The sequence below is a fragment of the Mytilus californianus genome, unplaced genomic scaffold, assembly GCF_021869535.1.
Source record: "Mytilus californianus isolate M0D057914Y unplaced genomic scaffold, xbMytCali1.0.p SCAF_4, whole genome shotgun sequence".
Classification (NCBI taxonomy): Eukaryota; Metazoa; Mollusca; class Bivalvia; order Mytilida; family Mytilidae; genus Mytilus; species Mytilus californianus.
The window spans coordinates 4,738,209-4,762,493 of NW_026262690.1; the positions used below are offsets into that span (position 1 = coordinate 4,738,209).

General features: G+C 34.0%; 1 protein-coding gene and 1 long non-coding RNA gene across 20 annotated transcripts in view; both read left to right on the forward strand.

The window, feature by feature from the left end:
- Positions 1-24,285, forward strand: part of LOC127739383 (peripheral plasma membrane protein CASK-like) — a 229,056-nt gene that overhangs the window by 121,434 nt on the left and 83,337 nt on the right. The gene's annotated exons all lie outside the window — the stretch shown is intronic.
- LOC127739423 (uncharacterized) lies at positions 14,516-16,128 on the forward strand. 2 transcript variants are annotated; one of them, XR_008000441.1, is made up of 3 exons: positions 14,516-14,861; positions 15,057-15,121; positions 15,577-16,128. It is a non-coding gene; the product is annotated as an uncharacterized LOC127739423 (long non-coding RNA). The 2 variants fall into 2 exon arrangements; XR_008000442.1 differs by lacking the exon at positions 15,577-16,128 and adding an exon at positions 15,447-15,518.

The window sequence follows — 24,285 nt, forward strand, 5'->3', positions numbered from 1 at the left end:
AAAAGTAGCAACAAAATGAACTATTCATTTCAATAAAACCATACCACAGACCTTAATTATTGTTTTGAAGAAAATTGGAAATGCCAAATCAAGATATTGAACCATATATTACAAGATGTAATACTGGACTGAAACAAACATCTTATATTTAAAGATAAACTAAGCGTACCAGACTGAAAAATCAGTTGATCTGTGAAATTTATCAATTTGTTGTACAGATTGTTTAAACCTCTGATTAGACTGGTTTAATTGATCATTTTATCTCTATGACTAATTACTGGTGAAGTGTAAAGGTGACATCTCCTTTCTTTGATGAGAGGGTTTTGCGTCTTTAGCTTTCCGATTGACTTCCCAATTAATTCAGATAAATGTGAAAATGTTACAGACTGCTTAAGTGTATTCATGTAGAATCCTAAAAGCTTTTTAGGATATTGAACATAATTTTAATTTTAATTTGAACCAAATTCAGTCCTTTAATTTGTTTATGGGATAATTTGATTGTAGAAATGGCAATTCGAATCAGTCAACACATTGTGGTTAGTTAGGTAATGCTGCTGCTAACTCAGCTTTAAAGATGGTCACTTGGTTTTAGCACCAGTATTTTTCTTATATCACCTGGCATTATACAAAATTTGAAAAGTGTATGAGTTTTGTTTTTTTTTTTTAGATAATGGTTCTTATAGATTTTGCTAGCAATAATTGTAATTCATGGATCATTAAAAAAAATATGAGAATTAGAAAATCCAAGAAATAATTTTCTTACGCACTATATTGTTAATGCTACTGGGATGAGAAACAAATGTGAATGCAAATGTTAATTAACTCTTTGTTGAACAACTAATAAAAGCATTTGTATGAAATCTGAGTGTAATTTATTAAACTTTTTCATATGTACTTCCAAATACACATGCAGCAGTTACCAGTTAACACAAAAGACAAAGGCTTGAATGGGCTCTTTTATCTTGTTGTAAGGTTTAAGTTCTTCAGCACATTTTTAGAAAATTCAAGTAATTTTTAAAATAGAATACTGCAATAAGAGCACAGTTCCTTTTATATACTACCAAGCAGTATCATGAGAATCATGCTTCATGTACATCCATCCCATATTTCCACTGTGTTTCAACCATTCCCTTCCCAACTAAAGATTATTTGAAAAGTGATATAAGGTTGAATTTGAAATAAAGAGATGTGGTATGATTGCAATTGAGACAACTATCCACCAGAGTTAGAATAAGGAGATGTTGTATGATTGCCATTGAGACAACTATCCACCAGAGTTAGAATAAGGAGATGTGGTATGATTGCCATTGAGACAACTATCCACCAGAGTTAGAATAAGGAGATGTGGTATGATTGCCATTGAGACAACTATCCACCAGAGTTAGAATAAGGAGATGTGGTATGATTGCCATTGAGACAACTATCCACCAGAGTGAGAATATGGAGATGTGGTATGATTGCCAGTGAGACAACTATCCACCAGAGTTAGAATAAGGAGATGTGGTAGGATTGCCAGTGAGACAACTATCCACCAGAGTTAGAATATGGAGATGTGGTACGATTGCCATTGAGACAACTATCCACCAGAGTTAGAATAAGGAGATGTGGTATGATTGCCAATGAGAGAACTATCCACCAGAGTTAGAATATGGAGATGTGGTATGATTGCCAATGAGACAACTATCCACCAGAGTTAGAATAAGGAGATGTGGTACGATTGCCAATGAGAGAACTATCCACCCTATTGAGTAAGCCATAAACAATAAGTAACACCCATACCCTATTTAGTAAGCCATACACAATAAGTAACACCCATACCCTATTTAGTAAGCCATGAACAATAAGTAACACCCATACCCTATTTAGTAAGCCATAAACAATAAGTAACACCCATACCCTATTTAGTAAGCCATGAACAATGAGTAACACCCATACCCTATTTAGGAAGCCATACACAATAAGTAACACCCATACCCTATTTAGTAAGCCATGAACAATAAGTAACACCCATACCCTATTTAGTAAGCCATAAACAATAAGTAACACCCATACCCTATTTAGTAAGCCATACACAATAAGTAACACCCATACCCTATTTAGTAAGCCATACACAATAAGTAACACCCATACCCTATTTAGTAAGCCATGAACAATAAGTAACACCCATACCCTATTTAGTAAGCCATAAACAATAAGTAACACCCATACCCTATTTAGTAAGCCATACACAATAAGTAACACCCATACCCTATTTAGTAAGCCATGAACAATAAGCAACACCCATACCCTATTTAGTAAGCCATAAACAATAAGTAACACCCATACCCTATTTAGTAAGCCATAAACAATAAGCAACACCCATACCCTATTTAGTAAGCCATGAACAATAAGTAACACAACACCCACACCCTATTTAGTAAGCCATGAACAATAAGCAACTCCCATACCCTATTTAGTAAGCCATGAACAATAAGCAACACCCATACCCTATTTAATAAGCCATAAACAATAAGCAACACCCACACCCTATTTAGTAAGCCATGAACAATAAGTAACACCCACACCCTATTTAGTAAGCCATAAACAATAAGTAACACCCACACCCTATTTAGTAAGCCATGAACAATAAGTAACACCCATACCCTATTTAGTAAGCCATAAACAATAAGCAGCACCCATACCCTATTTAGTAAGCCATAAACAATAAGTAACACCCACACCCTATATAGTAAGCCATAAACAATAAGCAACACCCATACCCTATTTAGTAAGCCATAAACAATAAGTAACACCCACACCCTATTTAGTAAGCCATAAACAATAAGTAACACCCATACCCTATTTAGTAAGCCATAAAAGGTCCTTGCACAACAAAATGTGAAACAATTCAAACAAGAAAAATAAATGCCTGAGAAAAACAAATATGGCAGACAGAAAACAACAAGCACTGAAATACAAGTTCCTGACTAAGAACAGGCACATACAGAATGGTGTGGGGTTAAACATGCATTCAATAAACATCTCTGAATTCGTTATAATACAAGGTTTAATCTTACTAGAACTGTTTACATGACCTTGTAACCGGATAACACTTGATGTGTTAGGTTGATCACAAACTCTCCTGTGAAACTCTTTTTTTCTTTGTGATCTAACTTACATTATATTCAGATATGGACGGTTACAAGATGCACATTAAGTGACGTCTTATGAATTCAAGATGCAATTTTATAATGTCCCATTGAAGCAGTAGTCTGCATATGCCATATTGGCATGTAAAGCTTGTACACAGAAGTTTTAATATATGCAGTAAGAAAAACCATAATCTTCTTACTCACATTGAGCAGAGTTGGTTATATATCTTATGAAATGATTGATATCTAAGAAGTCAGAGGTAGTTGCAGTGGTCAGACTGACCATAATTGATTTGAACTTTATGTGACATTATTGGAAGTTAGTAACCAATTAATGCTGAATAAATCTTGGTCAAGATTGATTTGTCCGTATATGTGATGAAAATGAATTATTTCTTAATGCTGGAGATAATAGAAAAGATAAAAACAGTCCTATCGAATCTATAATATCTGTTTGGATACTGTTGGACTGATCAAAATTTGTATCCTGTATAAAGTGTTTTCATTAAACTTCCCTCTTTAATTTAAAGGTAAAAGTTCAAGGTCACAGTGTGACTTTTTAGGTTTGAGGATGTTTGCTCCTCTTGTTCTTGAATTTTTGCCAGATTTTCGGAATCCTCTGGTTTATCCATGTATTGTCATAAAAAAAATTTGCCCACTAACCCCTACTTTTCTTTTCATAATTTTATTACATATAGTTTAAAAAGCCATATTTGAAAATCTTATAAAATCCTTGTTATTTTTCATAGTTTTTGATACAATGTTAAAAGTATGAAAAATCTAGAGAGAATCATTTCCCGCCAAATTTTCAATGGCTTATATCTCGAAAACAAGCACGCGGACCCTTCATTTTTTTCTGCTTTTTTAGTTCCTTTATTTATATACTATCATTTTAGAACAGTCTTTTTAAAAGCTTGTTATTTTGGAACAGAGTAGCAAACATCCTTAAGCTTGTACATTAGTTTATTTATTTTGGATCCATGTAGAATCTTGTCCAAAGTTGGAATGTATGGACCTCATGACAAAAGGAACCCTAATGCTATTAATAAAAACATCATGATTAATGTTAAAGCTTATGATTCATCAAAAAGCCCAATAATCACATCTTGTTTTAGCTTTACCATGTTACTTTTTTCATGAAATTATATAAGGAAGTGGACATACTTCAATTAAATTGACTAATAACATTGTAGCCAGTTGACCTTGTCATTGTAATTGGTAACAATAAATGCTACCTCTTTAGAAATAAAGTATAACAAAAAATGTTATACATTATGTTCTCTGGCTTGACCATCAAATATTAAATTACTTTTACCCACAGCCTCAGTCATCAAGTTGTTATTCTGGTTTATATAGACCCAGCTTTAGATCCAATTAATTATTATATTTGATTACTTTTTATTGTACAACCTGTGGAATATTGATAACATTTATTACATTTAGCTGAGGCTCATATGATTAGTTATAACAAAAATTTTAGTAACATTAATATCAATTAACTGGATAATCACAAAATATAACAATCTATCGATTTCCTTGTTTTTCACCTGTAAATGACTTTTGTTAATTAGTGTTCAGGTAGAAAACAGCTGACATTGATAGAATCCTTTAGGAAAGTAAGTTAGAAGTAACATGATGCTGATTTACATCGTTTTGTTTGTAGGAGCTTAAATGGTTTCCTTTTCTTAGAAAGTTGATTTTGTCAATTATGGCGTATGAATTTTGTTGCTTAGCAACACAATACAGATGTCTTTAGAATAAGAAGCAACAGTAGTTTACTGATGTTCAAATCTAATAAATCCATGAAGACAAAAACTGAGGGAGTCACATGAACTCCTAATGGAGTGAAACAGACAAAAACTGAGGGAATCACATGAACTCCTAATGGAGTGAAACAGACAAAGAATCACATGAACTCCTAATGGAGTGAAACAGACAAAAACTGAGGGAATCACATGAACTCCTAATGGAGTGAAACAGACAAAAACTGAGGGAATCACATGAACTCCTAATGGAGTGAAACAGACAAAAACTGGGGGAATCACATGAACTCCTAATGGAGTGAAACAGACATAAACTGAGGGAATCACATGAACTTGTAATGGAGTGAAACAGACAAAAACTGAGGGAATCACATGAACTCCTAATGGAGTGAAACAGACAAAAACTGAGGGAATCACATGAACTCCTAATGGAGTCAAACAGACAAAAACTGAGGGAATCACATGAACTTGTAATGAAGTGAAACAGACAAAAACTGAGGGAATCACATGAACTTGTAATGGAGTGAAACAGACAAAAACTGAGGGAATCACATGAACTCCTACTGGAATGAAACAGACAAAAACTGGGGGAGTCACATGAACTCCTAATAGAGTGAAACAGACAAAAACTGATGGAATCACATGAACTCTTAATGGAGTGAAACAGACAAAAACTGAGGGAGTCACATGACCTAATGGAGTGAAACAGACAAAAACTGAGGGAATCACATGAACTCCTAATGGAGTGAAACCAGGTGCCTCAACACAAAAACTGAGGGAATCACATGAACTCCTAATGGAGTGAAACAGACAAAGAATCACATGAACTCCTAATGGAGTGAAACAGACAAAAACTGAGGGAATCACATGAACTCCTAATGGAGTGAAACAGACAAAAACTGAGGGAATCACATGAACTTGTAATAGAGTGAAACCAGGTGCCTCAACACAAAAACTGATGGAATCACATGAACTCTTAATAGAGTGAAACAGACAAAAACTGAGGAGTCACATGACCTAATGGAGTGAAACAGACAAAAACCGGGGGTATCACATGAACTCCTACTGGAGTGAAACAGACAAAAACTGAGGGAATCACATGAACTCCTACTGGAGTGAAACAGACAAAAACTGAGGGAATCACATGAACTCCTAATGGATGGAGTGAAACCAGGTGCCTCAACACAAAAACTGAGGGAATCACATGAACTCCTAATGGAGTGAAACAGACAAAAACTGAGGGAATCACATGAACTCTTACTGGAGTGAAACAGACAAAAACTGAGGGAGTCACATGAACTCCTAATGGAGTGAAACAGACAAAAACTGAGGGAATCACATGAACTCCTAATGGAGTGAAACCAGGTGCCTCAACACAAAAACTGAGGTTTCACATGAACTCCTAATGGAGTGAAATCGGATGCCTCAACAGAGTAAGTTCCTCCTACCTACCCAGATTAGTGATGAGCATCAAGACCTTTAATTTAAGATTTACTAGAAAAAAACTCGCACGAGCGTGGCTTGAAGACTACTTGAAATGTTTATGGTGATACACAGCTTGGGTTCGTGTTTCTCAAACTGTTTTATGCACTGATGCATTATGTTGATAGTTTTTATTAGTTTGTCAGTTCTTCTTCTGTGGGAGTGTGAATGTCCAATTAGTAGCTTCTGTCTCTGTGTTACACAGGTGCTCCTAGAACAGAGGAAGTAACTCAGAGAAGAAGAAGACAACCTAGAACACTGATGATTAAAACATTTCTCAGTGGTGCTAGTTTGTAGTATTTCTTCTTTTTTTTCGAAAGGTGCGAGTCAAGGTCTGTCTCTGTGTGATACGGGTGCTCCAAGAACGGAGGAAATAACTCAGAGAAGAAGAAGACAATCTTAACTCTCTGATGATTTAAAACATTTCTTCAGTGGTGTGAGTTTGTAGTATTTTTTTTTTCGAGTGGTGCGAGTTCTGTCTCGGAGTGACACAGGTGCTTTGAGAAAGGAGGAATTTACTAAGAGAAGAAGAAAACTAACTAATGAGTAAACACATTTCTTCAACAATTGTTAAGTTTTCTGCTTACTATCAGTACATGCCAGTATGATGACTATTTTGAGGCCCTGTCCCTTAGGTCCAGTGACTTGAATTAATTAGCAATGTTGTTGTTCATCAGATTGTCTTTTTCCTAATTTTTATGCCGACAAGCGAGACATATCTTTGTGTCAACAGTTTATGATTTTATATATTATATATGTCCTTCTTATAAAGACAGTAAAACACTCATTGCTCTGGATATCTTACTCTGGTTGTTTCACTAAAAATATAGGGCCCTGCTGCCTTATTTTGCCTTTGGATTTAGTTGTTTCACCAAACATTTGGGGGCCCTGCTTCCTTATTTTGCCTTTGGATTTAGTTGTTTCACCAAACATTTGGGGCCCTAGCTGTTGCCTTATTTTGCCTTTGGATTTAGTTGTTTCACCAAACATTTGGGGCCCTGTTGCCTTACTTTGCCTTTGGATTTAGTTGTTTCACCAAAAATATAGGGCCCTGCTGCCTTACTTTGGATTTGGTTGTTTGACCAAATTATGTGGCCCTAGTACCTTACTTTGTCCTTGGATTAGGCGTTTGACCAAAAATATTGTCATAATTTAGTTTATCTAAATAAAATTGCACCCTTATAGTTGGTTGCACCCTTGTAGCTTCAATGGCTGCATGTTGTAAGAAACAATAGAATAGAGCACAGGGATATCTGACCGTATTCTTGACATGCTTCTTACAGTTAATTCTAATTTTGATCATTGACTAGTCTCAGAATCCAGAATACATAAAAGTATTTGTTTTATTGTTTGGTGAAAAGGAGCTTAATTATTATTTACAGGACATGATGATGTTTTATAGATGTGTTCCGGAGAAAGAGCTACAGTAGGCAATAGCACTATGTAACTAAACTTTGTATTAAATCAAACTTTCTTGTTTGAATTATATGTCTGAGTAAATATGGGAATGCCTGATGTAAACACAGTAAATATAAATTAGATTTGTATATCCACAAATTGGTATAACTTTACATTGGGGAAGTTATAAATTATCAGGTTTTGGTACATATTTCAATATTAGTGATAATTTATTACTGTAATATCATAAACTTGCTGGAAAGGAGACAATGGTTGTCATAAGTCAATACTCTCATGGTTGTTGTTGATTTAATCTAGGTTCATCAGAAGTCTGCATTTGTAAGAGTATTTATATTGCAATCATGAAGCATATTTACAATTTATTAAAAACAATGCAAATATCACACTGGTTTTCACTAAAATAAAAGCTAAAAAGATTTGTAAAGATTAGAATACAGTGTGGATATTAGATTTGTACAGATTAAGGTGCAGTGTGAATGTGGATCCAGGGTGTTAGATTTGCACAGAATAAGATGCAGTGTGAATGTGGATCCAGGATGTAAGATTTACACAGATTAAGATGCAGTGTGAATGTGGATCCAGGATGTTAGATTTGTATAGATTAAGATTCAGTGTGAATGTGGATCCATGATGTTAGATTTGTATAGATTAAGATGCAGCGTGAATGTGGATCCAGGATGTTAGATTTGCACAGATTAAGATGCAGTGTGAATGTGGATCCAGGATGTTAGATTTGTATAGATTAAGATGCAGTGTGAATATGGATCCAGTATGTTAGCTTTGTAGGATTAAGATGCAGTGTGAATGATGATCCAGGATGGTAGATTTGTAAAGATTAAGATGCAGTGTGAATGATGATCCAGGATGTTAGATTTGTAAAGATTAAGATGTAGTGTGAATGATGATCCAGGATGTTAGATTTGTATAGATTAAGATGCAGTGTGAATGATGATCCAGGATGTTAGATTTGTATAGATTAAGATGCAGAGTGAATGATGATCCAGGATGCTAGATTTGTCTCTCTCCTCAAGTCAATAGTCTTTGTCAGTATGAATCAGGTTCTCAAAAACTAGAACTGATGTCCTACTGCAAAACAAAGATGGAATCTTTCAATCCCTCTCTTTCCTAAAACTGCACATGACCCATTTAATGGCAGTACCCAATTACATGATAGATTTCAATGAAACTTCACACAAAGTAATACATGAAGCAGAAATAATTCCAGACTGGTATCCTAAAGAGGAGAGACTGTAACTTTCTAAGTTCTGATCAATTTGAATGTTTCACTTGAACTTCTGATTATCTTTGATTTTGACCTTGTAAGCATCACTAGATTTATTTCAGTGAAAGGTAGTATACATTATAAAGATTATCATCAAGCACAAAATGTTTGATTATATTTTAAAGAATTAGTTAACTTTACAGGGAATAAGTATTTTGTAATTTAATAAAAGTTTATACTGATGTTGAATTTCAACTACATGTATCAGCCACCAGTTTTCCTGGTTAAGTCTGTTTCTTAGATACTATAAGCAATAGGTCAACATTATTTGATGCATGGACTGATTGTAAGGTGTACACGTTTGTCTTGCAGTGTTTGTTTGACCTAGATCTCATTTTAAAGGTTCATTGGTCATTATAACATTTTCATGGTTTGGTCTTTTTCTTGTATACTATAAGCAATAGGTCAGAATATATCTGATGTAAGGAATGATCTGTCAGGCTTGGTTTATATGACCTTGACCTCATTTTCATGGATCATTGATAATGTTAAGTTTATGTGATACCTGTAAAAATTTATCTTTAGGACTACTAACATAAAATCATTCAAGATTAGTAAAGCAGGTGAGACATATTTCAGTGTGTGCACTCCTTTTTTTTTTTACTTAACGTTCCTCCATCTTTATTTCAATTAATGGAATAACAAAAGTTGTATAGATGAAAGTACAGAACAATCATTTGCCTTCAGATGTAAAATGAATGTTATATTTATTTAGTATTGTATTTGCATGCTTTTGTTAGGCCTTACATATTTAACTTAGCTGCATTAAAGCAAATAGCAAACAGCAGAACATCATGTTACCAATCATAGAAATAAATAAGAATCATGTTCCTTTTCCCGTTGGTAAACATGAAGATTAATAGAAACACCAGTTTGTGCAGATATCATTAGACTATATGCAGTTTTGACCTTTTCATGATACCAAATTTAATAGTTTATTTAGGATAATGAAATTGGACATGTCACCAACGAAATAGATAGGTGAAGAATTAGTTCTTGGGAAGACATTCTTACGAAATTGGACTTGTCACAGAGTGTTGGAATAAATTACGATTGAACAATTTTAGAGGGAAAATTAATCAGCTTTTTGACATCTTGAAGGAAATGTTAGTCTTGATATTGGCTGGCTGGTCTAGACAAATGGATCTTATATTGTATGAGTGATTGAATTTTAGTATGGTTTCTTAGCTCTAGCGGAAGAGGCAATTGTCAGGCTGTTTTAAGGGATCAGTTCACAGAAAATTAACTATTATTTGGAACGATGAATTAACAGTCTGTAATTTGATCTGATACTTGGCAGCAGTAAATTTGTATTAGAAGATTATTACTCCTGTTTAGGATTGGTAGTTATAAAACAGTATTGGTTTCCTTTATAAATAGTTATGTAATAGTCATTGTTTACCTACAATCCAAACATATTCATTGATGTTTTATACTACAGCTTTTCTTGTAAGATTGACTGAATCATAAATTACATACAAAAAGATTTTTTATGGTAAAATCTATTTTCTTTCTATCAGAATTATAGAAAGAACTTTTAGTAATCTTAGTTGCTAGAAAACAGTACTTGGATGGAAAGTTGTCTCATTGGCACTCATACCACATCTTCTTATAACTATAAATCCTTGAAGTGGTTAAATCAGTAATTAACTGACCAATATGAACTGCCATCAGTTTTTGAAAGAAAAGATCTCAACATTTGTAAAGAGATGTATCTTATCGTATTTTTTCATTTTTTGCTTTAAAACCAAGATATAGTTAAAAGATATTTTATATTGTAATTTAAGAATATGTTATAGGTTCTTGTTTGTCAGTTGTTATTTTCTGCTGTCAATATTTCATAATAAAGAATCTCAAACTCTTAGAGTATCTTCTGTTTAATAAGATTATTTTGTCAAATATTGATGAAAATATATAATATTAATATTAGTATGGCAACAGTTGTATATAATTCAGCTTGACGAGCTAGGAATTGTATGTTTCATATGCTGGTTGTTTTTCAAGACCATGCAAGTCATTTAAAGGAAGATTTGCAGGTTTTAGTCAATATGTTTGGATTTCTGTTATACATCAGTTTATTTTAAGTGATATCCTGTTTTTCTTATTTTATGGTCTCCTAAACTAAAGAAACATCACCAACCAATTTTGCTGTACTAAGTAACAATACATTCTTGATTAGGTAATAATATATGAGATTGTGACCTTAAAATCTCAAAACCCAGGATGAATGATAATGGAAAAATTTTTAGACTGATAGAAAGTGGAACAAAAAATTATCACATTTAGTAAATTTTGTAAATTATTTTCAACATAGTAACTTGTACTTGTGATGCTGAATTCTGAAATCTGTTAGAGAAATTTATAATTTGATAGATAATAAAGTTGGGACAGATTTGTTTGTTTTAATTATGAATTACTTCCAAAGGTAGCATTTCCTTTTTTTAATGGGCAAGATATTATATTTAACATGTACAAACAACTATGTTTTGAAGGTTATGGTGAAACTTGTTTTTATATACAAAATTGCAAATTCAAAAGTCAAATATTAAGCCCTTAAAATATTTGAAAAGAGAGTTTTTCAATAACTGCTTTGAATAAAACATTTGTAAAGAATGAAGGAATGTAATTATTACATGTACGAATATGCTGCTTTAGGAATCTTGTCTGATTTGGAGGCCCACACCATCAAAAGTGCTTTGGCTTTTACTGTCTTATTGACATCGGGGGGGGGGGGGGGGGGGGGGGGGGGGGGGGGGGGGGGGGGGGGGGGTGGGGGGGGGGGGGATGATGAGTTTCTATAGTAAAAGAACGGTTTTGTCTCGCCTGCAATGATATTTTCACAATCAAGACTTCCGAGACGATGTTATTTCAGTTACATAGCATCAACAGCTGTTGGATTTAGGTTACACAGGAAAGACATATCTCTTTGGTAACAGTTTATTATATTAATGTGGTAGCAGAGAGTAGCATGCTACCTATTGCTAGTTGTTTATGTCTTTACATTTATGTAGTATAATAGTAAGCTATTAATACAAACAGTAATTTGTATGTTACACCAAATCACTTCCTTTGTTGGGATAAAGTGTACTCAGTCTTAACTTTTCCGTGTAGGGTTTCTGAACTGTTGGTTTTATATGTTTTTTTTTGGGGGGGGAGGTGTTTTTAATTTTGGCCATGACATTGTCGGTTTTCCATAGACTTGTGATTTTTTTTTTATTGTCCCTTTGATGTTTTCTGCCTTTTTTTCAAGGAGTCATTCTAATAAGTTGTGGTGTTTTCTATATTTGCTGGTCTTTCATGCTTATTAATTTACTTGAAGTGAACCCTACACCATAAAGTGTATATCCATTAGTTATCTCCCCTTGAACTGATGAATATGCTTCTTAATATGATGTAAATATCAATTCAGAATTTTCCATAAATAATTCAAAATTAAAGCAGGTTATAGAAGTTGTTTGTTTTGTTATTTAAGCCATATGTTTTTGTCTAGAATTATAACCCTTAGTATCAACAGGTTACCAGCATCCTACCCATGGGCTCAAACAACACCTCAAAGTGTTATAACTATTATAAATTATTTATAACTTTGCACTTTCCAAGAAATTAATGCTGGGCAAAATTAGAAAACTTATTACCCTATGGAGAGAAGTAAAATTATTAATGTAAAAAGTAATTTTGGAGCCTGATGATTCGCAGTTATTTAATGATAACCAATAGTCAGGAGATTTCAGGCTTTAAGAGAACAGCTTCATGTTTTTTTCCCCTAACATCAACTGTATCAAGGAATCAATACTGTCAAATTGCTAATAAAAAAATTTATGTAATTTAAAAAATTGTGTTGGAAAGATGGAACCGAATGTTACATTATACTTTCAAAGTTGAAAGAGGCTTCATTTTGATGACATGCATTGATATATTGGACATAAACTAATAAATAGTTCAGAATTATTATACTGAATCTTCTGTAGGACAGGATACAAAGTGTTGCTTGTAGAATGATGATACATTCTCAACAAAATACAGAAATCACTCTGTTGTGAAAAATATATTTTTTACACAATAAGATTGATAAAACATAAAAATAATAAGCATTGCTTGGCACTGGAATATTTCATGTAACAAAACTAACTTTGTTTGGAGCAATTGTTAGAAAAAATTTGTGTAATCAAGAATATATATAACCTGTAAAATATGGATTGTAAAATATTTTGAAAACGTTAACTTGAACAAAATATAAATTTTAAACTTTATATTGAATTGAACTTTGAGAAAAAAGTTTTGAAGTGATCTTGCTTTGATCAAAGCCCATTGATTGGATGGGTCACAAAATCAATATCTGAAGAAACACAGGATAAACAATTCACAGATTATTTAGTGTTTCAAGACAGTATCTGCAACGAATTAGAAGTAATTAAAGATGATGGTCATAAAGAAAGTAAAAAAAGTGTTTAAAAAATGTGTCTTTGGGATGAGGTTATCTCCCTTGAAGGTCAAGCTACCTAAGATAACGTTACCCAAGAAAAAGAAGGTAAGGGGAATTTATTATTTCAGTAAAATTTTGTTTAAAGAAACTTTGAAAAATCTGATTTATTTCTCCTTTTAATTAAATTGTATGGAGAAAATATTTTCATTGACAGATGAAGTACTATCATTCTATAAAGAAATCAGAATTATAAAGCAAAAATCAGAGGAGTTACTCAAACAGATCTAATGTTTCTGGTCAATGTATTTTACAGTTTGAAAGATAATAGATTAAATTCTAAGATTTCAAGCATTCATAGCTAAGTTTAAGTAAAATGACAGTCAAAACTATACCTTATCCTTGCTTGTGCTGAAAAAATTGAACATACCTTTAATTGTATGCAAGACTGCACTAGTACAAAACAGGTACTTTTGATCTGAGCAGCAATTAAACTACGCCCTCTTTAGTATATCTTTTAACAAGGGTTCTACAGTGACCCAAAGTCATAAAGCTTTTGTTTGATACATAAGTACCCAAATATTTTACTCATTAACCAAGTGACTGTTTATGTGTAGAAACTATTTTGTTTAAAATATGTACTACTTTCTTCTATGTTCTTTTTGACAGAGCCTCGATTAGCAGTTCTTGATACCTTTAAGCAAAGCATTGACACATGTTCTTTTAAACGTTAAAATTAATATTGCTTTGGAAAAACAGGTTGCTTTAGGTGACAGTTCTTCATAAAAACTACAATTTACCAAAAGAAAATTGGTTGATACTTGATTTTACTACAAAAAAAAGTAAAGTGGTTGTTATGCAGTTACACCACTGTCCTATGTTAGGGGAGGGATGAGCACTCACAAACAGGTATAGCCATCCGACCCTTTACACCACTGTCCTATGTTAGGAGAGGGATGAGCACTCACAAACAGGTTTAGCCATCCTATCCTTTACACCACTGTACTATGTTAGGAGAGGGATGAGCACTCACAAACAGGTTTAGCCATCCGACCCTTTACACCACTGTCCTATGTTAGGAGAGGGATGAGCACTCACAAACAGGTTTAGCCATCCGACCCTTTAAACCACTGTCCTATGTTAGGAGAGGGATGAGCACTCACAAACAGGTTTAGCCATCCAACCCTTTACACCACTGTCCTATGTTAGGAGAGGGATGAGCACTCACAAACAGGTTTAGCCATCCGACCCTTTACACCACTGTCCTATGTTAGGAGAGGGATGAGCACTCACAAACAGGTTTAGCCATCCGACCCTTTACACCACTGTCCTATGTTAGGAGAGGGATGAGCACTCACAAACAGGTTTAGCCATCCGACCCTTTAAACCACTGTCCTATGTTAGGAGAGGGATGAGCACTCACAAACAGGTTTAGCCATCCGACCCTTTACACCACTGTCCTATGTTAGGAGAGGGATGAGTACTCACAAACAGGTTTAGCCATCCGATCCTTTACACCACTGTCCAATGTTAGGAGAGGGATGAGTACTCACAAACAGGTTTAGCCATCCGACCCTTTACACCACTGTCCTATGTTAGGAGAGGGATGAGCACTCACAAACAGGTTTAGCCATCCGACCCTTTAAACCACTGTCCTATGTTAGGAGAGGGATGAGCACTCACAAACAGGTTTAGCCATCCGACCCTTTACACCACTGTCCTATGTTAGGAGAGGGATGAGCACTCACAAACAGGTTTAGCCATCCGACCCTTTACACCACTGTCCTATGTTAGGAGAGGGATGAGCACTCACAAACAGGTTTAGCCATCCGACCCTTTACACCACTGTCCTATGTTAGGAGAGGGATGAGCACTCACAAACAGGTTTAGCCATCCGACCCTTTACACCACTGTCCTATGTTAGGAGAGGGATGAGTACTCACAAACAGGTTTAGCCATCCGACCCTTTACACCACTGTCCTATGTTAGGAGAGGGATGAGTACTCACAAACAGGTTTAGCCATCCGATCCTTTACACCACTGTCCTATGTTAGGAGAGGGATGAGTACTCACAAACAGGTTTAGCCATCCGACCCTTTACACCACTGTCCTATGTTAGGAGAGGGATGAGCACTCACAAACAGGTTTAGCCATCCGACCCTTTAAACCACTGTCCTATGTTAGGAGAGGGATGAGCACTCACAAACAGGTTTAGCCATCCGACCCTTTACACCACTGTCCTATGTTAGGAGAGGGATGAGCACTCACAAACAGGTTTAGCCATCCGACCCTTTACACCACTGTCCTATGTTAGGAGAGGGATGAGCACTCACAAACAGGTTTAGCCATCCGACCCTTTACACCACTGTCCTATGTTAGGAGAGGGATGAGCACTCACAAACAGGTTTAGCCATCCGACCCTTTACACCACTGTCCTATGTTAGGAGAGGGATGAGCACTCACAAACAGGTTTAGCCATCCGACCCTTTACACCACTGTCCTATGTTAGGAGAGGGATGAGCACTCACAAACAGGTTTAGCCATCCAACCCTTTACACCACTGTCCTATGTTAGGAGAGGGATGAGCACTCACAAACAGGTTTAGCCATCCGACCCTTTAAACCACTGTCCTATGTTAGGAGAGGGATGAGTACTCACAAACAGGTTTAGCCATCCGACCCTTTAAACCACTGTCCTATGTTAGGGGAGGGATGAGTACTCACAAACAGGTTTAGCCATCCAACCCTTTAAAGTCAGCAGAAGCCTGTAATCCAATGCAAACATTATGAAATCTTCTTATTGTGCATCTGCAAGTTCTGTAAAATAAACAATGTGATTCACTATAGATAATACTTCTACTCCTTAAACTGTGTAACTTAACTTTTACAATAAAGTTTCATTAAATGATCATATACTGGAGTGGAAAGTTCAAATGTATCACATTTATTTACAATTGGCAGAAGCATAATTTTTTCAACATTTATATCATCCGATTCCTATAAATTTAGGCTTGTACTAAAACTATGTACTACCATCCCTTTAGTTGTGTCTCTATAATATGAAACATAGATATATATGTAAACAGTTGTGCAAAGTACACATTATGTGCAACTATTCTGTCAAGGAAGTAAATTTCTTGACACCAAAAAATCCAAGTATAGGCAATAGGTAAGGGATTAAATGTTAATTTCTTGATCAGTCCAAAAAATCATTTGAAATTCTTTTTAGTTATAGCTTACTACAAGTATTTGTAATCATTGAAACAAAAAACCATGGAAAAAGTGAATATGAAAACCTCAAATTTTTCAAAAGGAGACTGATGATACATAGCTGACTCTCCTATAAATTATACCAATTTAGAATGATGGAGGTGACATATGTTGCATGCCTTGACAAATAAAGGACAATTAAGTTGACACCTGTCAGACAGTCATGTATATGTAAACCAATAAAAAACTGAAGGGTGGCACATATTAGATGTTTCTGTATACCAATTCCAGTTGAGGAGGAGAGTGACAAAACTCTCATGTGCACCTAAAACAGATAAGAACTATTGGGTGACATTATTCCTGATTTCATTGGAATAGGTGAACACCCAATTTAAATGTGAAGATATACAAATTTCATCTAGGCTTGTGTGAATAATTTGTGAAAGCCGTTAAACCAAGTATCCTTAAAGATAGAATAGAATTCTTCTGAATTCATGAAAATTTGTTACCAAGGAAATAAATGACTCAACAATATACAGAGACAAGTAAAGAAAGAGGCTAGTGACACATGTCAGGCTATTGTAATTAGACCAAGTGAGAATGATTACAGTGATACTTGTGAAACTACCATAATTAGGACTAATAAGAATGATTACAGTGACACTTCTCCGACTATCATGCTTATACCAGTTGAGAATGATTCAATGACACATGTCTGACTATCATACTTATACCAATTGTGAATGATTCCATGACACCTATCCGACTATCATACTTATACCAATTGAGAATGATTCCATGACACCTATCCAACTATCATACTTATACCAATAGACAATGATTCAATGACACCTGTCCGACTATCATACTTATACCAATTGAGAATGATTCAATGACACTTGTCAGACGATCATACTTATACCAATTGACCATGATTCAATGACACCTGTCCGACTATCATACTTATACCAATTGAAAATGATTCAATGACACTTGTCTGTCCGACTATCATACTTCAAACAATTCAGGATAATTAATGTGTACAGTGACACATGTCAGACTCTCATACTTAAACCAATTGAGAATGATAACAATGACAAATGTCAACCTATAAACATTTTGAGAATGCTTTATTTAGTACAGTGACACTTGTTTGGCTATCATATGTAGACCAAGTGAAAATGATTACAATAACACTTGTCCAACTGTCATCTTCTCGACCAATTGAGAATGGTTACAGTTACACTTGTCAGACTATCGCAAATAGAGAATGATAACTGTGACACCTGTCAAACTATTGTTAGACTTATTCAAAATGATGTCACTAACATCCGTCAACCTCTTATGTATGCTACTATGACACCTCTCCACCTCTAAAGGAATTGAGAATGATAACATTGATGTGGGAAACCATCATACTTGGATAAACGAAAAATTGTTAAAGTGACAGCTAGAAATTAAGAATTGTTATAGTGACACCTGTCAAACTATGTCATACTTAGTGACAATTGTCAAACTGTACTGTATTCCAAGATAAAGTAAGACACTTCATAGATCAATGAGACATCAACACAATCACACAAACAACCAATACATATGATGAAGGCAACTAAGAGTCTTCAATAGGTTGGTGTCCATTCAATTTGTTGACCTTCTTAAATCTATAACATTTGTTTTAAAAATTAATCAGAAACAATCATAGATCTGCCATTTGTTGTTTTCCATTTGAATTTCAATGACAATGTAGCTGACATGTGTAGCAGTAAACTGCTACTAACCAATCATTTATGTGTTGAGTACATGTGTCTAGGTTAGCATGTGCATTCAAACTAAACAGCCTCAGCCAATCATTGCCTCAGGTGTTAAACACAATTATTTTAAAGCTTGTATGAATTTGAATTGTAGAGATAATTGATACTGACTGTATTATTACTAGTCATTAGGATCCATCAATTTCTTAATTGGTATGGCCACTAATTAGTTTTGTCTGCACCATTCCATTTTTAATTAACTTTCTTGCTTATAAGTATTACTTTGGGTCCATTGGGCATCAAATTATGTAATAAATTGGTCTGGAAATATCTATTTAAATGCTCAATATGGTAATTTGTTTAACTGTGAAGAATTGTCTTCTATTTCCTGTTATTTTCAAGTTTATTTGTTTGTATCACACAGATAGACAATGGACTTTTCTTTTCAATTCTTAAGGTGTTGTAGAATAAAAGATTTTTATTTGTAATTTTAATTGTTTTATTTGCTTCATTTGATTTTGTTAGTAAAAGATTGTATACATTACAGACAAAAAAGATGAGAGGATTTACAGTGTTATAGGAGAAATAATTGATATTGTATGAGTGAATGAGAGGATTTACAGTGTTATAGGAGAAATAATTGATATTGTATGAGTGAAAGGTAAACAAATACAGATTCTGTGGTGCTTCCATGTAATGTAGAGATGCCATGATGGTCAATGTGTCAGATTTACTCTTCTTTGTCAGAATATTTTATTATATTAACAATAAATCCATGAAGGAGTTTTTATTGGAATATTATTGAATTACTAGGATCTTTTGTAAATCACAAACAAAATAGGAAGATATTCTTTCACTCGAAATAATTTGTTCACAAGTTTTATACCACACATAGGATAAACAGGATTTTTGTTGTGTTCTGAGATGAGCTTTTGTAGTTGATTAGTTTACTATCAAGTGAGGTGTACCTGATTAGGTCGATTAAGATGTATTTGATTAATTCCTTCTTCGTAATGCTTTACAGTTTTTGTCCAATGGTCTCAATGTCCAATACTAGGTTTAGAAATATCTAGCTGTTTAGAAGTGATTTATATTTTACAACTCTTCACAATAATCTTGAAATGTGTAAGTATTTGACCTGAACCTGTGGGTTTAACAATTAGAATGAGATGTCTGCAAGGATCTTGAACAGAATTGCATGATAATTGACTAAAACTTAAGTCTGAGTGAATTATCATGTAATTCTGTATCATGTAATTCTGTACAAATCCTTGCAGACATCTCATTCTAATTGTTTGGGTCAAATATATATTGCTTTTTGTATTTGCTAGAACTTGAGTCTAAAGAAAGCAATATATAATCAAGTGGTGATAACCTGTGAAAGAAAATTAGAATGACATACTTACATTTAAAAAAAATGTTAAACTTGATGTAAAAAGATGACTTACCTTGTGTTCAACATTTAGTACCCCTTTTTCAGGAGATCCCACTTTCTAAATCATTTGACTTTCATTATTTCATAGGGTATATAGAACATCAAAATTTCAGCACTTTGTTAGGTTTGATCTATATTTTTATTGAACTCATGTGATCATTTTAGTTGTCTATTCCAAACAAAATTGTTACTTCAAAAGGGTTTTGTTTACTGTACATATAATCATATTTTTTTTAGTACTGAATGATCTGCAAAAATATTCAGTATGAAAATTGAGTTATCCCTCTTTGAATGATTCTTTCAATTCATATCAATTTGCAATTTTTAGAAGAAGTTTTTTTTTTTTAGGGAAGCAAAGCTTATATACTCATTAGCAGAACTCTGATGTGTTTTCTTTCATTGTTCTATATGAGTTTAAATTAATAAATCAATTGATGTATCCTTTTTATGGAGATTTTTAAGGGAGTATTCAGTTTTAATGATTTTCCATGCTATCAAGATTATATTAAAGAACACCTGTTGCATATGGGGGGAAGTGTCAAAACATTATTATTGGTATGCATATTGGAATGTTAATATGATTGTTTACATGTGTTCAGTCTGTCTTTTTCTCAGCTGTAGCATCATAAAAAAAGTTATTGAAATAGTAACTAGTGACTCATAGTTAAGATGTAGATAGGTGCAAAAATATCTTATATATTATGCTTACTCTTCTATAATCTGAACATCATTCATGGACGGCATGTCATAATCCAATAGAGTCTACACTATTTGGAATTTACTCTTACTTTGAATGTTTGGAATCTTCTTCAAATGACTTAAAACGGGTATAAGTGTACTATTGATGTATGTTCAAATTTTATGCTACATTGTAAATGTTTAACAGTGTTGAAATAAATATTTCCACAAAATAATTTTCAAAGCTTTACACTCAGTTGTGTAGTTTGGACATTGCTTACTCAAACTAAATTAATGTAGTATATTCACTTTACTACACTACAACTACTGTATGTAATATTATTTGCTATGCATTATTTTTATTTTTCCAAACAAGACCTAAATCCAAACAGTCTGAGTCTTTGAGTTGATTCCATGTAGTGGTATAAAACAGGGACTGTAATAATCAATAGAAGAAAGATCTGAGGGGGGGGGGGGAGGTTCCTGGAGAGTTTTTGAGTTGGATTCCATGTAGTGGTATAAGACAGGGACTGTAATAATCAATAGAAGAAAGATCTGGGGGGGGGGGGGGGGGGGAGGTTCCTGGAGAGTTTTTGAGTTGATTCCATGTAGTGGTATAAAACCGTGAATGTAATAATCAATAGGAGAAAGATCTGGGGGGGGGGGGGGGGGGGGGAGTTCCTGGAGAGTTTTTGAGTTGGATTCCATGTAGTGGTATAAAACAGTGAATGTAATAATCAATAGGAGATAGATCTGGGGGGGGGGGGAGATTCCTGGAGAGTTTTTGAGTTGGATTCCATGTAGTGGTATAAAACAGGGACTGTAATAATCAATAGAAGAAAGATCGGGGGGGGGGGGGGGGGGGGGGGGGGGGGGGAGGTTCCTGGAGAGTTTTTGAGTTGATTCCATGTAGTGGTATAAAACAGTGAATGTAATAATCAATAGGAGAAAGATCTGGGGGGGGGGGGGAAGTTCCTGGAGAGTTTTTTAGTTGGATTCCATGTAGTGGTATAAAACAGTTAATGTAATAATCAATAGGAGATAGATCTGGGGGGGGGGGAGGTTCCTGGAGAGTTTTTGAGTTGGATTCCATGTAGTGGTATAAAACAGGGACTGTAATAATCAATAGGAGAAAGATCTGGGGGGGGGAAGTTCCTGGAGAGTTTTTGAGTTGGATTCCATGTAGTGATATAAAACAGGGACTGTAATAATCAATAGAAGAAAGGTCTGGAGGGGGGAGGTTCCTGGAGAGTCTTTGAGTTGGATTCCATGTAGTTGTATAAAACAGGGACTGTAATAATCAATAGGAGAAAGATCTGGAGGGGGGAGGGAGGTTCCTGGAGAGTTTTTGAGTTGATTCCATGTAGTGGTATAAAACCGTGAATGTAATAATCAATAGGAGAAAGATCTGGGGGGGGGGGGGTTCCTGGAGAGTCTTCCTGGTTTGGATTTCTTCTTAATTTTTTGAAATATATTTTCATCATTTTTTTTTTTGTGGATTATCACACAGCAAAATAAATAATCAAGTCCTTGACACCTAGTATTGTATAGCCCTTGTTTAAAGCAACATCATTGTTTTTATGAAGACATTTTACATATGGTAGATATTGTGAGATTTTCCCTAAGAAAATGATATCAGCCCTGATAATCTGTGAGAGGAGTGCACTAATACATAATTTTTTGCACGATTTGAATTGGAAATTGTAACATAATGCAGATAAATTAAAAATTGTTCATAGGTAAGAAAATAATCAACAAAAGTTTACATATCTTGTTTCATTCTAAATGTATTTCAGTCTTAAAAGCTCTGCAAACTTTGGCACAACTTAAACATCAGCTGTTGTCAAACTTTGAGGGTGTTTTGGCAAATTAAATGTGTTTCCTTTGATTTTGTACAGTGATTCAGGAGTTTGTTTATTTTGTTGATTATGTTGCGTAATTAGGGATAGGATAATTTATTTTACATGGGGACTGGTAAAACAATGGAAATGAAATACAACCAACAGCTATATGCTTCACTTTGGATACTTGGACTGAAATGTGGGGTGAGTGACAACCTTCAAACTTTCACTGCAAGTCTAACTTAAAAATATTTTTTTAAGTCATTGAATAATTAGTTTTATGTGTTAAGAATTAAAAACTGAATGATGTAGCAATATCACAGTGAGCATACAAATCTACCATTATTTATCTGTTGGATTGCATTTTTTTTTTTATTAAACACCAGTTTTTTGGACATCTACTGTGGTACATCACTGATGCTTCACAATTGCAATCCATCTGTAATATTGTACAGACTGGATGAAAAAAAAAATCTAAGTACAATTCATTGGTTTTGATTAAGTTTTGCTATAATGGTCATTTTTCAGATAGTTATTGACCAACAATTATTATTTGAGGAAAGGATACATAAAAGGAGTAGGACATCCTCCCTTTAAAATTTGGGCACTCTTACCTATATTTATGCTTCATTAATTAGTTTTTATGGGCAAGTTATTTTTTTAGATGACTTACTTATCACTCTTAGGTCTTTTCACACTTAAGTCAAATTAGGGTTGTCAAGTTGGTTACTTATTCCTTATTCTTTACTTATTCCTTATTTGCTACTTTTTCGTTATTTTTTAACATTTTTTTTTTTTTGTTCTTTTTATAACATTCTTTACTTTGATCCTTCTTTTCTTAACTTTGACAACTTTTTGAGATATTTTGAAAGAAGGCAAGTGTACCAGTTACACATTAACCTGTCTCTGGGCAAAATCAGTCTGTAAAATGATGGTCATTGGGCATTGGTGTATTTCAGACACATCCTTCAACATTTCTCTCTTCTTTTTTTTTAAACAATGAAGCAGTATAAAATCCCTAGACTAGGGTATAGGAAGCATAACAGAAAGGAAATATCAGTGTTATAACCAGAAAGGCTCCCCTTATATTAATATTTTGTAACTTTTAGTTTTTAATGGTTGCAAAATAAAATCAAGTATAAGATGGTGTTCTAGACACATATCTTAACAAAATATTTTGTAACTTTTAGTTTTTAGTGGTTGCAAAATAAAATCAAGTATAAAATGGTGTTCTAGACACATATCTTAACAAAATATTATCACGTTTTAGATGGATGTTATATTAACAATTACCCTCAAATAAGTAATTTACTTTATCAGGATGATAGCATCTAGTAAAACATCTTAAGTAGAAGATTTGATAGCAAGATTTGGACTGTTTATTATGGTTGCAGAGTGTTTAATATAACTGTTTGTTCCCCAGCCACCTAACAATTTTCAGACTTGTTGCTAATTTAATCCTTACTTTTAACAGTATTCATGCATTTCCTTGTCATGTAAACTGCATATCTAAAGTAATGTTTCTTGTAATTTTGGCGCAAAACTTTCATCTGGTAATATCATGTTTTGTATTTTAATACTCATCTCAAATCTAATCCCTTATTTTATTGTATGTATTCATTTGGTAACAAACTTGAGAATATTTTTACTCAAAATTTATGCAGGCAAATAATATTATAATCAGTTGCCACTGGACATTAAATATCAATCAATCACCATTATCATCATGTACATTTTATTTACAAACACCTGCCCCACCTCTTAATTTCTGCTGATGATTTTGAAATGGTTGGTCATTACATAGAATTGCTCTTATGTTGTTTTGTTTTTCCAGTGCATTACATTTCATGAGACATTTGGTATTCATGTGAAAG